The 12388-nt window shown below is 46.7% G+C and overlaps 1 protein-coding gene across 3 annotated transcripts in view; it reads right to left on the bottom strand.

The window, feature by feature from the left end:
• The window catches only part of Znrf3 (zinc and ring finger 3), a 160569-nt gene that overhangs the window by 98840 nt on the left and 49341 nt on the right, over window positions 1-12388 (bottom strand). The gene's annotated exons all lie outside the window — the stretch shown is intronic.

Here is a 12388-nt window from a genome sequence, read left to right as displayed (position 1 = left end):
CATTGCTCAGACTTAAGGCGACCTGCTTTTAAACAACTCTTGTGCAACCCCCCTAGCTTTTCTAAGTAGATTCCAATAATTTCTAGAGAAGGCAAGAAGAAAGGGAAGATTATGGAGGAGTTGGGGTATAATTGAAAAGAATGCCTGTTTGTAAGTTTAGATGATATTCTAAAAACCACAAGCTATCAAAATACAGCTTTGCTATAGGAGGGAAGTCTACATTCTAGAATGCCAGGTGATGTGCTTTGGGGGACTTGGCTGCTAAGTCAGGTGACCTACCCCCCCCCCCCCACACACACATTTTCTCTCTCTCTCCTTCATCCTAATGCTGTCTGACAATCCTCTGCTTGGTTCTAATCAGCAATTCTGCTCTATTCCATGGATGGAAGGAGAGGAAAGGGACATGGGACAGAGGAGAGAGAGGACCTCTGAGGGAGAGCACACGCTGAACAGCTACCGCTCTGGAGGAAGGCTGCAGAACTTCCGATGAGTAGAGGTGCTTGGCGATTTTTTTCTGTTGGGAGTTCTTTAAGCAAACCAACCATAGCCAGTAACACTCAGGAGAAGTATGTAACGGACACCCAGCCCAGGCTTTGGGGTTCCAATTACAGAAACCCACATCTCTCCTCAGTGTAAAATCTCAGCTGAAGTAACTGGAGGGCAGAAGAACTTTCTCTTAGGTCAAAATGAGTAACAAAGCTGGGCATGGGACCACAAGACGGCCACCTCTACCACATCTGACAGGGTCCAGAAGAAATTGCAGTGGAAGTGGCGACATGAATACTGCTCTCACTGCTAGCCTGACAGCCAGATCCAGGGTGATGGTGACAGAAATGGTGATCCATAAAAACCAACAAAGCCGAAATCCAGAGGCTACAGAGAACTCATCACTAAGACTGCTAATAGCCTGCCATGGCTCAGGGGACACTGCAGAAGAGGGGGAGGAAAGACTGTAAGAGTCACAGAGTGGGCAAGAATACCCTGAGGTGCAGTCTCCTCCAATCTCTACTATATTTACTACAGGGACTGAGTGAGGCCTTTTAATGACCCCACAGTGAATGCCATAACCCCACTGAGGAGGGCCACCAGGGTAAAAGGAGCAGGGGCAAGGAGATAAGTGCACAACCTGTTATAATATATATGTCTAGTTAAAAAAATAAAGTGAAAAAAAAAAAGTTGGCCATGGTGACACATGCATATAATCCCAGGAGTTGGAGGTTAGAGGCAGAACCACCAGGAGTTCAAGACCAGCCTGGACTAGATTTGTTCTTATTACATACAAAGAAACAAATGGGGCTGGAAAGATGGCTTAGTGGTTAAGGTACCTGCCTGCAAAGCCAAAGGACCCAGGTTCAATTCCCCAGGATCCACATAAGCCAGATGCAGAAGGTATTACATGTATCTGGAGTTCGTTTGCAGTGGCTGGAGGCCCTGGTGCACCCAATTCTCTCTCCCTCTCTCTTTCTCTAATAAATAATGTTGTAAAAAAATGGTGAATAACAGTCTAGTGACAGATTATAAGGACACTCACGGAAAAATCTGGTGGTTACTAGATTGGCTGCCTGAGATTCTGGGCAGGGATTCAGTAATCAGCAAAACAGACCCCCTGCGCTCCCTTCAAAGGTAGTAGAACGGGGCTGGAGGGATGGCTTAGCGGTTAAGGCATTTGCCTAGAAAGCCAAAGGACCCATGTTTGAGTCCCCAGGACCCACATCACCATGGGGGGTGCAGCATCTGGAGTTTGTTTGCAATAGCTGAAAGCCCTGGCATGCTTGCTCGTGCTCTCTCCCCTCCCCCTTTCTCTGCCAAAAAAAATCAATAAAAATAAAATATTTTTTAAAAAAGGTAGTGGAACCAGAAGTGTCAGTTCCCGCCATTCATGTGGACCAGACACCAAAGGCAGTTACATTCTTACTAACAACATCAAGATTTATTACTATTTTTGAAAAACTGAACTTGGAAAAACCTTTGGCAACGCAGATCTTATCTTACAGGTGGGGAATACCAAGGCCAGGAGAGGGGCTAAACCGCCCACGAAGATAAGCTAAACATCTTCCACCGTCCAGTGTCACGCCTCCACACTTACATGCTTTCGTCCATGGAGCTTGACAAGCGCTCACTGATGACCAACCCTATATGATGCCGAACAGGCCTCCAAGCTTGAGCAGCGTTGAGTTTCTCCTCTGACACACACACACACACACATACACACACACACACGTCTCTCCCATGGCCTTTGTCCTAAGTTTATTGCCGTGCCTGGCAATGATCTCCACCATCCTTAATGCCGTCCTCTTGGCTTTCTTTTTCTTTTTGTTTTTTCAAGATAGGGTCTCGCTCTAGCCCAGGCTGACCTGGAATTCACTATGGAGTCTCAGGGTGGCCTAGAACTCATGGCAATCCTCCTACCTCTGCCTCCCGAGTGCTGGGATTAAAGGCGTGCGCCACCACGCCCGGCTTCCTCTTGGCTTTCTACAGTGTATGACATTTAGCTCAGCATGTCCCCATCACACCTAGGTCTTTTTTGACCACAGGAACCCTACCCATATATTGCCATTTGACCAAAGCACAGCTATTCAATCATAAGTTCTTTTTATATTCTAGCCAATGATTGCACAGGAATCTCTAAGTTTCCCCAGTACAGTGTTGGCTCCATGATTTTTTCCAGTGTGAAGCTCCCAGTACTGTTAGACGACAGACGATGGACACGCTTGTGGTGTTCTGTAACAGTGCTGGAGGCTCTTTAGTTGTTGCCTCTTTCTCAATCCCAACATCAGCACAGCAATGCTGGCAGAATTCGGGCCTTACCTACCACAGCTTTGGGCCGCTAATCCGGGGTCTCCTCACACTACAAGACTTCAGTCTCCTCTGGGCTACTCAGGTCCTCGTCAAACAATGTGTTTACCTATTGGACCGAGACTGAACAACTCTAGGTTGTGTGCCATTTGAATTCAGCAGGCTACACTTCTCTATGTATAAGCACAACCGGGCGTGGCGGCACACGCCTTTAATCCCAGCACTCGGGAGGCAGAGGTAGGAGGATCTCCATGAGTTCGAAGTCAGCCTGAGAATACACAGTGAAACCCAGGTCAGCCTGAGCTGGAGTGAAACCCTACCTTGAAAAACCAAAAAAAAAAAAAAAAAAAAAAAAAGCCCCTTCGGTGTCTTCTTCTATCCAAAGCCATCACCACGAGGGTCAAGGGCTCTGCGGCCAAAGAGCAGGAGGCAGCCAAAGCGTGCTGACAGGAGCCCATCCACTTGGCTCATAACAATGAAGTGGTGGTGTCCAAGAGAACACTACAAATGCACTTCCTGTCATGTGGCCTGTGTGTAACCTGTGGGACAACCTTCTCAGATGGCAGTGTGTGGCATGTAGCGCCAAAGGGCATGCCCAAGACCCATGAAGAAAGCATAAACACAAGCTTAAACCCAATCCTCTGGCTCCTAAGGAGGCAGTCTTAATAAGGGGCTTCCCTACGTTGCTCTGGGGCCACTCCATGCACTGAAGAACACAGCAGGGGTAATTACCAGGCCAGCTACTTGCTAGTTGCCTATACCTATTGTAGAGCCCCGGCAGCCAGGGTTCAGATCCCCAGAACCACCTAAAGCTGGATACAAAGTGGCATGCTCATCTGTGGTGCCAAGGTGCTTACCACAGTGGGAGGTAAACCAGGAGAACAAAACAACAACAACAACAAAAACCAACCAGAAATGTAAACTATAAATGATGGCTCAAGATTGAGGTTAATATAAAAATTTAGGAAATGTGAACTGGTGGTCCCATGCCCAAAGACCTGGATTTGAATGTCTACCTACAAATTCTTTTTTTGTTGTTGTTTTTTAGTTTTTCAAGGTAGGGTCTCACTCTAGCTCAGGCTGACTTGGAATTCACTATGTAGTCTTAGGGTGGCCTTGAACTCATGGCAATCCTCCTACCTCTGCCTCCTGAGTGCTGGAATTAAAGGCGTGCGCCACCACGCCTGGCTTTCTTTTTCTTTTCTGTGGGGAGGGGTGCTGGGGACTGAACCCAGAGCCTTGAGCCTGCTGAGCACATGTTCTGGTGAGGTTCAAGTACCACCCATAGTTATATTTGTGGTTTTTTTTTTTTGAGACAGTGTCTCATGTAGCACAAGCTGGTATTGAACTCCTACTCCTGCACCTACGGTTACAGGCATGTATGACCATACCCAGTTTATGACCCTTAACTTTATACTATTATTCATTTTAAACCATTCCCTGTTTCAGCTTAACTGACCTTTTCAAATATTCAACCACCCAGAGATCCCAATAGGATCAGATAACTAGTCTTCTGCTAAAGTGTAAATAAGTAAAAATCATTAAAGATTTCATTTGCATTGTAATTTATTTGTAGCAGGTAACCACAATTAATACTACAATATTTCTAGAGCAGTAGTTCTCAATTTTGTGCCTCCTCTAGCAGAGGACATTTGGCAGTATCTGGAGACATCTCTACTTGTCATTCATAGCAAGGGGTTTGCTACTAGCCTGCGGCTTGACATTCTACAATGCACAGGACAGGCTAAACAAAAAGTCATCCAGCTCCCAATGTTAACAGAACTGGAGTGGAGAAAGCTGGTAGGCAGGTCTAGGAGATGGGAAAGGGAATCCCAGGACCTAAAGACACCTTTATCATGAAAACAAGGCAGCTTATGAATCGATCACAACAGTTGATTTTTCCCTCTTGGAGTTCAAGCATTACTCAAAGGACACTGGCTTCCTGGTATTCTTAATAAAACTCCAAATCTCTCAGCAAGCATTTTCCAAGACCACAGTTTCTGCTTTTGTGGTAAAGCAACACAAGATTTTCTGGCCGGTATTCTTTTTTGTCTTTTATATTCCATGATGCCTCCAATTATCTCATAGGGGGCTATAAAAATGAACTGATACCCCCAGACACAGAATGGCCTGGATATCCATGACCTCACAGTGCCTGACACTACCTACACAAGACCATCGTAATAGGAGGAAAAGACCATGACATCAAAATAAAAGAGACACTGATTGAGAGGGTGAGGGGATATGATGGAGAGTGAAGTTTCAAAGGGGAAAGTGGAGGTGGAGGGAGGGAGGGCATTACCATGGGGTATTTGTTCTAATCATGGAAGTTGTTAATAAAAAACAAATTTTTGAGAAAAAAAAAAACTGAAAAGACTGCCTAAACCTTCACCTTTAAAGAAGGGATGGGAAAGTGAAATTGGTTTGGTTTGTCTGGTAGCAGGAGCAGGAGAGACCTTGAAGCCAGCATGTAGTGGTGTTCATGAATGCAACACTGCAAATGCTGCTCTGCATGTGTTTCAACTGCCAAGTTTCAACCCTCCCCCAAACTGCTTTTGATTTAGTTAGTATCATATGGGAACTTTGAATGAATACATATCTTTTGTTTGTTTGTTTTTTTGTACTTTCAAGGTAGGGTCTCATTCTAGTTCAGGCTGACTTGGAATTCACTATGTAGTCTCAGGGTGGCCTCGAACTCATGGTGATCCTTCTACCTCTGCCTCCCCAGTACGGAGATTAAAGGCATGTGCACCACACCCGGCTGAATACTTATCTTTTTTAAAAAAATATTTTATTTTTATTTATTTACTTGACAGAGGAAAAAGAGGGAAAGAGAGAGAAAATGGGCAAGGCCTCCAGCCACTGCAAATGAACTCCAGACGCGTGTGCCCCCTTGTGCATCTGGCTAACGTGGGTCCTGGGGAATCAAAACTAGGTCCTTTTGCTTTGCAGGCAAATGCCTTAACAGCTAAGCCATCCCTCTAGCCCTGAATACATATCTTAAGGCAAAATGTTCTAGGTTTCTTGACTCCTTTGAGGTTCACAAATAAGAGCTAAAAACTTTTTTAACCGAGATTTTTTTTTCCCCAAACTTAGATAAAACCTACGAAAGTTCCAACCATCTGGCTGACTGTATACTTCTACTATACCTACCCACCACTTCCCCTTACCTCATGTTGTACGAAAACATAGAGCCTCTGAACAAAGTATGCCCATACTCACTGTAGCCATAGGCCACACTGCTTTGCATGGAGAGGGAAGACAAGATTTAAAAGGAAAATGAACTCTTATTTCAGACACACAAAAGAACAAGTCATTCAAACATAACAGGTGTCCACAGTCAACTACTCCATGCCTCAGGTGGGCCTCTGGTCCTTGCAAAATCTCAGTTTCTCTGGGTGTAAGCAAGATCTCTAGGTTTGTTCCCAATCTACTTAAGAAATAGGAGGGGAGATCTGGATACAAGTGATAGAAACAATTTAAAAATAAGAGAGCCGGGTGTGGTGATGATGCACGCCTTTAATCCCAGCACTCGGGAGGCAGAGGTAGGAGGATTGCTGTGAGTTCAAGGCCAGCCTAAGACTACAGAGTGAATTCAACGTCAGCCTGAGTTAGAGTGAGACCCTACCTCGGAAAAAAACTAACTAACTAACTAACTAAATAAATAAATAAATAAATAAATAAAAGAGGCTCTTAAGTTCATTAAAATACTCATCAGGAACAGAGGGAGGGGGGAAGGGAGGAAGACAGGGATCAGAATATTGCTCTTCTAGGCTGTATTACTGAAATTCTTCTTCCAAGGACAGAGTTAGCATAGCAAGAGGGGGCACTTCATTGGGGACAAGAATCCAGAATGGTATCAGCTTCTTAGTCAGAATAACAACGATGACAAAAACTGCCCAAGGGCCAGGCATGGTGGCACACACCTTTGATTCCAGCACTGGAGAGGCAGAGGTAGGATTGTGGTTGTGAGTTTGAGGCCACCCTGAGACTACATAGTGAGTTCTAGGTCAGCCTGAGCTAGAGTAAGACCCTACCTGGGGAAAATGGGCCAGCGAGAAACAGGAAAATCTGGGTTTGGTTGAGGCACCTGCTAGGTGTCAAAGTGGACCTCAGCATTAAGTTGAAGAATGCCTCAGACCCATTGCCCCTGAACTCACATGGGGGAAGACCTTGAGAAGGAACTCAACATCCAACAAGCTGGCTTGGTTGAGAAGCTGCTTTGCCTATTTACTAAGCAAGAAGGCAAAATGTTAAGCGTGACTTTTCTCTAAGAGGTATGCACTCAGGCTGGTTAAGTGCGTGCCTGTGAAGCCTAAGGACACCGGTTTGAGGCTCGATTCCCCAGGACCAACATTAGCCAGATGCACAAGGGGGCGCAGGCGTCTGGAGTTCGTTTGCAGTGGCTGGAAGCCCTGGCGTGCCCGTCCTCTCCTTCTCCCTCTCCATCTCTCTCTCTTTCTCTCTCTGTCACTCTCCAATAAATAAAGAACAAAAAAAAAGGGGTATGCACTCACAGGTTCCACGGATGCCCATCTGCTAAAGGTAGGGGCACCAGCAGAAGCTCTGAACACCCAAAGACAGCCACGTGCCTCCAGGTTTTTATAGATACTGAGGGAATGCTCCGGCTGGGGATGGCGGAAATCCTGGCATTCAGCCAGATCCTGGGGCCCATGCCCTACAACAAGCAGCTCAGCTCAGCTCACCAGCCAAGGGCCAGGCTCCCACACCCTGGGGAAGGGACAGACGAGCTTCCTTCCTAGAAATGCCCAGGGCAGGCAGACCAGGCAGCTCACAGACTGCCTCCTTTTTGATCTGAATCCCCACCTGGTTCACCAGGTGTGTCCCAAAGCATGTCTCCTTGAGGGGGTAGGGGGATGCCATTTTCAAAATCTTAGGAATGTCACTTGAAAAAAACGAAAGGGGAAAAAGTAACTGCTCTTCATAAAAAATAAAAGTAAATTAAAAGCCGGGTTGTCTGTCCAGAGCATCTGCAAGCCCACCTGCAAACTAGCCACTTGCAGCGCTGCCGGAGCACAGAGCCAGCAGACTGGACTGAAGCCCCCCGGTTACCGCACGCCCTGCACAGCACAGGCTTCGCCTCACTAAACAAACAAGGGGTGTCTTTGTTAAGTTTAAAAAAAAAAAAAAGAAAGAAAGAAAGAAAGAAAAAGAAAGAACCTGTCACACAAGCTATGATTACATCAGCAGCGCTCTTTCTTTCTCGGCATCAATCCGGACTGTTCAGGCGGCTTTGAAGCGCCCCAGTGAGCGGGGCCTTTGATCTTGTGGTTCCCGCCCACAGCTAAGCTGATACCATCGCGGCGCCCACGCGGGATCCAAGATCGGATCGCGGGGCCAGTGCAAAGCCAGGGCCTCGCCCGCTGGGTCCCCACAGGCTGTGGCTCCACCCGGGATGCCCCCCCACCCAGAGCCCCCTCTGCCAGTGCTAGGATACCCAAATCGGGGGTGGAGACTGGGGCTAGCCTTGTGGTAATGGATTTTTTTTTTTTTTTTTTTTTGAGGTAGAGTCTCACTCCAGCTCAGGCTGACCTGGAATTCACTATGAAGTCTCAGGATGGCATTGAACTCACAGCAATTCTCCTAACTGTGCTTCGCTGACTGGTGGGATTAAAGGCATGTGCCACCACACCCTGCCGTGATTAGGTCTTTCTAAAGTATCTTTTATCTTTACTGAAATATTTACAGAAAATATGTGGTTGGTTTTCTTCAAAATGACACAGGGATGAGGTGTAGATGAGACAACTGCTAAAGTGAGTGACGGTGACGTGAGCACAGAGGTAGTAAGTGCACCGTGCACACTCGTCTGTCTCCTTGAGCACCCGTGTAACACGTCCTATGGTAAGAGCTTAGAAAGGAACTCACAACTCACCCTTTGCTAGTGCTACTCCTTAGACTAAGCTGGATACAGCCTAGGCTAGGATAATAGGGGTGTAGCACCACACTTAAGTTATGAAGGAAAACAAAAGCCAGGGCTGGAGGGACGGCTTAGCGGTCAAGGCATTTTCCTGCAAAGCTGAAAGACCCAGGTTTGATTCCCCGGGACCCGCACGTAAACCAGCTGCACAAGGTGGCACATGCATCTGGAGTTCGTTTGCAGTGGCTGAAGGCCCTGATGCACCCATTCTCTCTCTCTTTCTCTGTCAAATAGATAAGTAAAAATATAAGAAACTGAGCATGGTGGTTCCCATCTTTAATCCTAGTGAACTTGGGAGCAGGAGGCAAAAGTAGGAGGATTGCTGTGAGTTCAAGGCCAGCCTGGGAACATAATGAATTCTAGGTCAGTCTAGGCTAGAGTGAGACCATACCTCAAGGAAAAAAAAAAAAAAACAAACCTTTTGAGACTGGGTGAAGGTGAGTGTAGGTTCCATCTGCATTTCCTTCTGTGTCCCTAGACACTAAAACAAAACAAAGGGGGGGAGGGGCGGCTGGAGAGATGGCTTAGCGGTTAAGCACTTGCCTGTGAAGCCTAAGGACCCTAGTTCAAGGCTCAATTCCCCAGGACTCACATTAGCCAAATGCACAAGGGGGCTCTCTCTCTCTCTCTCTCTCTGCCTCTTTCTCTGTCACTCTCAAATAAATAAAAAATAAACAAAAATAGGGCTGCAGAGATGGCTTAGCGGTTAAATGCTTGCCTGTGAAGCCTAAGGACCCAGGTTCAAGGCTCGGTTCCCCAGGTCCCACGTTAGCCAGATGCACAAGGGGGCGCACGCGTCTGAGTTCGTTTGCAGTGGCTGGAGGCCCTGGCACGCCCATTCTCTCTCTCCCTCTATCTGTCTTTCTCCCTGTGTCTGTCGCTCTCAAATAAATAAATAAATAAAATGAACAAAAAAAATTGAAAAAATAAAAATAAAAGGGTGTGTGCCTCACAACTTACTTCTCTGCTGGGAAGGAAGCATTAATGTCACCCTTTCATAGTGCTTCACCACTTTAGGGACAGAGGATATCAGAGCAGGGAGAAAACGCTAGAAGACACTCTGGGAGTCAGACAGGAACTGGGCACTGGAGTAAGCAAGTGCTCAAGATTGCTTCACTGGGACAACCATTCTCTCCAAGCAGCGCTCAGTCAGGCGTTGGATGTCCACTACAACCATGTGGGGCCAGTACATGTACCTGGCTTGCCTCACAAGGCCAACTTTGCTCCTTCACACTGGCTCTACAGCCTTGGGCAGGCGACCTAGCTCCTGCAAGCCTGTGTCAGCACTTTATAACTGAGAGCTATGAAAGGTGACCCGTGTCATCAGCACCTCTTCCACCTCAAATGGGAAAAAAATGCCAAAAGCAAAAGGAAGGCTCAAGAGGTGACTTAGCTGTTAAGGCACTTGCCTGCAAAGGCTAAGGGCACAGGTTCAATTCCCCACTACCCACATAAGCCAGAGGTACAAGGTGACACATACATCTGTAGTTTATTTCCAGTGGTTAGAGACCCTAGTGGGCCCATTCATTCTCTCTTTCAACAAATCAATTAAATTATATTAAAAATATATTGCCAGGCATGGTAGTGTACACCTTTAATCCCAGCACTCAGGAGGCAGAGGTAGGAGGATTATCCTCAGACTACATAGTGAATTTCCAGGTCAGCCAGGTCTAAAGTAAGACCCTAACTAAAAAAAAAAAAAAAAAAGCAAGCAAGCCAGACATGATGGCACACGCCTTTAATACCAGCACTAGGGAGGCAGAGGTAGGAGGATCATCATGAGTTTGAGGCTACCCTGAGACTACACAGGGAATTCCAGGTCGGCCTGAGCTAGAGTGAGACCCTACCTCGAAACCCACCCCCTCAAAAAAGACAAAGGGATGTGCAAGCCTGAGTCCACCCACAGCTGCAGCAGAATGTACCACATGCAGATCACACACACAAGAGTCAGCCAGGCGGGGTGGCGCATGCCTTTAATCCCAGCACTTAGGATGCAGAGGCGGGAGGATTGCCATGCATTCGAGGCCATCCTGGGACTACATACTGATTCCAGGTCAGTCTGAGTTAGGCCCTACCTCCAAAAAAAAGGAGTTTAACTGGGGAAGGACACAGGCCAGCACTACTAGGTTTGTTTTTTCAAGGGCAGACCTTCATATAGGCCAACAACAAAAGGGTCAAGGAAACAAAATACATTTGTAACAGCAAAAAAAAAAAAAAAAAAAAAAAAGTGAATAAAAATATTTTGAGAGCAAAAGAATTACAGTAGTGTGAGGAGGCATCAAATATGGAGCTAAGGGCCAGGTATGATGGCTCACTACTGGAAAGCCCAGAACTCAGAAGAATAGGCACAAAGACTGCCAGTTTGAGGTTAGCCTGAGCTATACAGTGAGACTCCATTTAAAATTAAAAAGTCAACATGTTATAGATCTCACCGAACTTACATTCTACTTGAGAAGACAGGCGCGCCTATAAATTAAACAACACAAAATAATATATTATTAAGTTCCAAATGAGCAGCCAGACCAGGTTGTTTAAAGTTCAGAGGCAACTTCACTGCAAGATCCAAGAGAGCTTCCTGGAGGTGGCAGCCTTGAAAAATAGGCACAATGTAGGCAACACTGCATATGAGCCCAAAGCTTGTCTGGAGCCCCTTTCCTCAGGACCCTGCCTTGGAAAGACAGCCTGGACTTAGTCGTTTAGACCCGTCCTGTAAGCAGTCAAGGGTTCTGAGACATTTTCCATGTGGAGCCTAACATCTGGCAGCCGAGCTGCAGAAGGGAGGAGTGGGATGTGGGGCCCTAAGGGAAACAGACCACTGGGGGAGGGGCCTTGCAGTGTAAAAGAGAAGTGACTGCCCCTCCAGGAACTAAAGGGAGCCATGTGCTCAGACTACGAGTTGTGAGTTGTGTGTGAGAGAGCGCTAGCGAGAATGTGTGTATGTTTGGTGTTAAACAAAGAGGTGAAGATCAAAAGACACTGTTTGCAAATGAGAGCCCTCCTACTCCTCTGCCTTGTCATTTCTAGTCCTTTCATCTTTCCTCCTGCTAAAAAGGCAGGTGAAAAGGAGGCATGTGGCTAGTAGACTTGGAAGCTGCCAGCCTGGCACTGGACCAGCTCCCATGTGTGGCAGGGGCAAGCCACTCAAAATTTCCCTGCTCTGCTTCCATCCATGAGTGGAACAGAGTCAAGGAGAGGCTTTAAAGCCCCTTGAAGGAAATACTGAGTCTGGTTCTAGGCTGAGGGAACAAAGCCTGCAGTAAGGGGAAGACTTAGCAGTGCAGACGACCTGTCCATCCCCAACACCCAGATCTAATAAAGAAAGCCTCAGCTCGGGCTGGCGGAATGGCTTAGTGGTTAAGACGTTTGCCTGAAAAGCCAGAGAACTCAGGCTCGATTCCCCAGAACCCACGTTAGCCAGATGCACAAGGGGGCACACACGTCTGGAGTTCATTTGTAGTGGATGGAGGCCCTGGTGCACTCATTCTTCCTCCCTCCCTCTCTCTTTCTCTTCCCCCATCTTTCTCTGTCAAATAAATAAATAAAAATATTTTTAAAAAAGAAAGCCTCAGCTAAGGAGTTGGAGGATAGATAAAAAGCATTCCAGCATAGAAAAGTAGTCAATAGAAAGGTTTTCCTTTCAGAAGCCAGAAAGCT

This window comes from Jaculus jaculus, chromosome 13 (assembly GCF_020740685.1).
Source record: "Jaculus jaculus isolate mJacJac1 chromosome 13, mJacJac1.mat.Y.cur, whole genome shotgun sequence".
In the NCBI taxonomy this organism is placed as follows: domain Eukaryota; kingdom Metazoa; phylum Chordata; class Mammalia; order Rodentia; family Dipodidae; genus Jaculus; species Jaculus jaculus.
The sequence above is the reverse complement of the archived record's forward strand: the minus strand, read 5'-3'. Positions and strand labels throughout refer to the sequence as shown.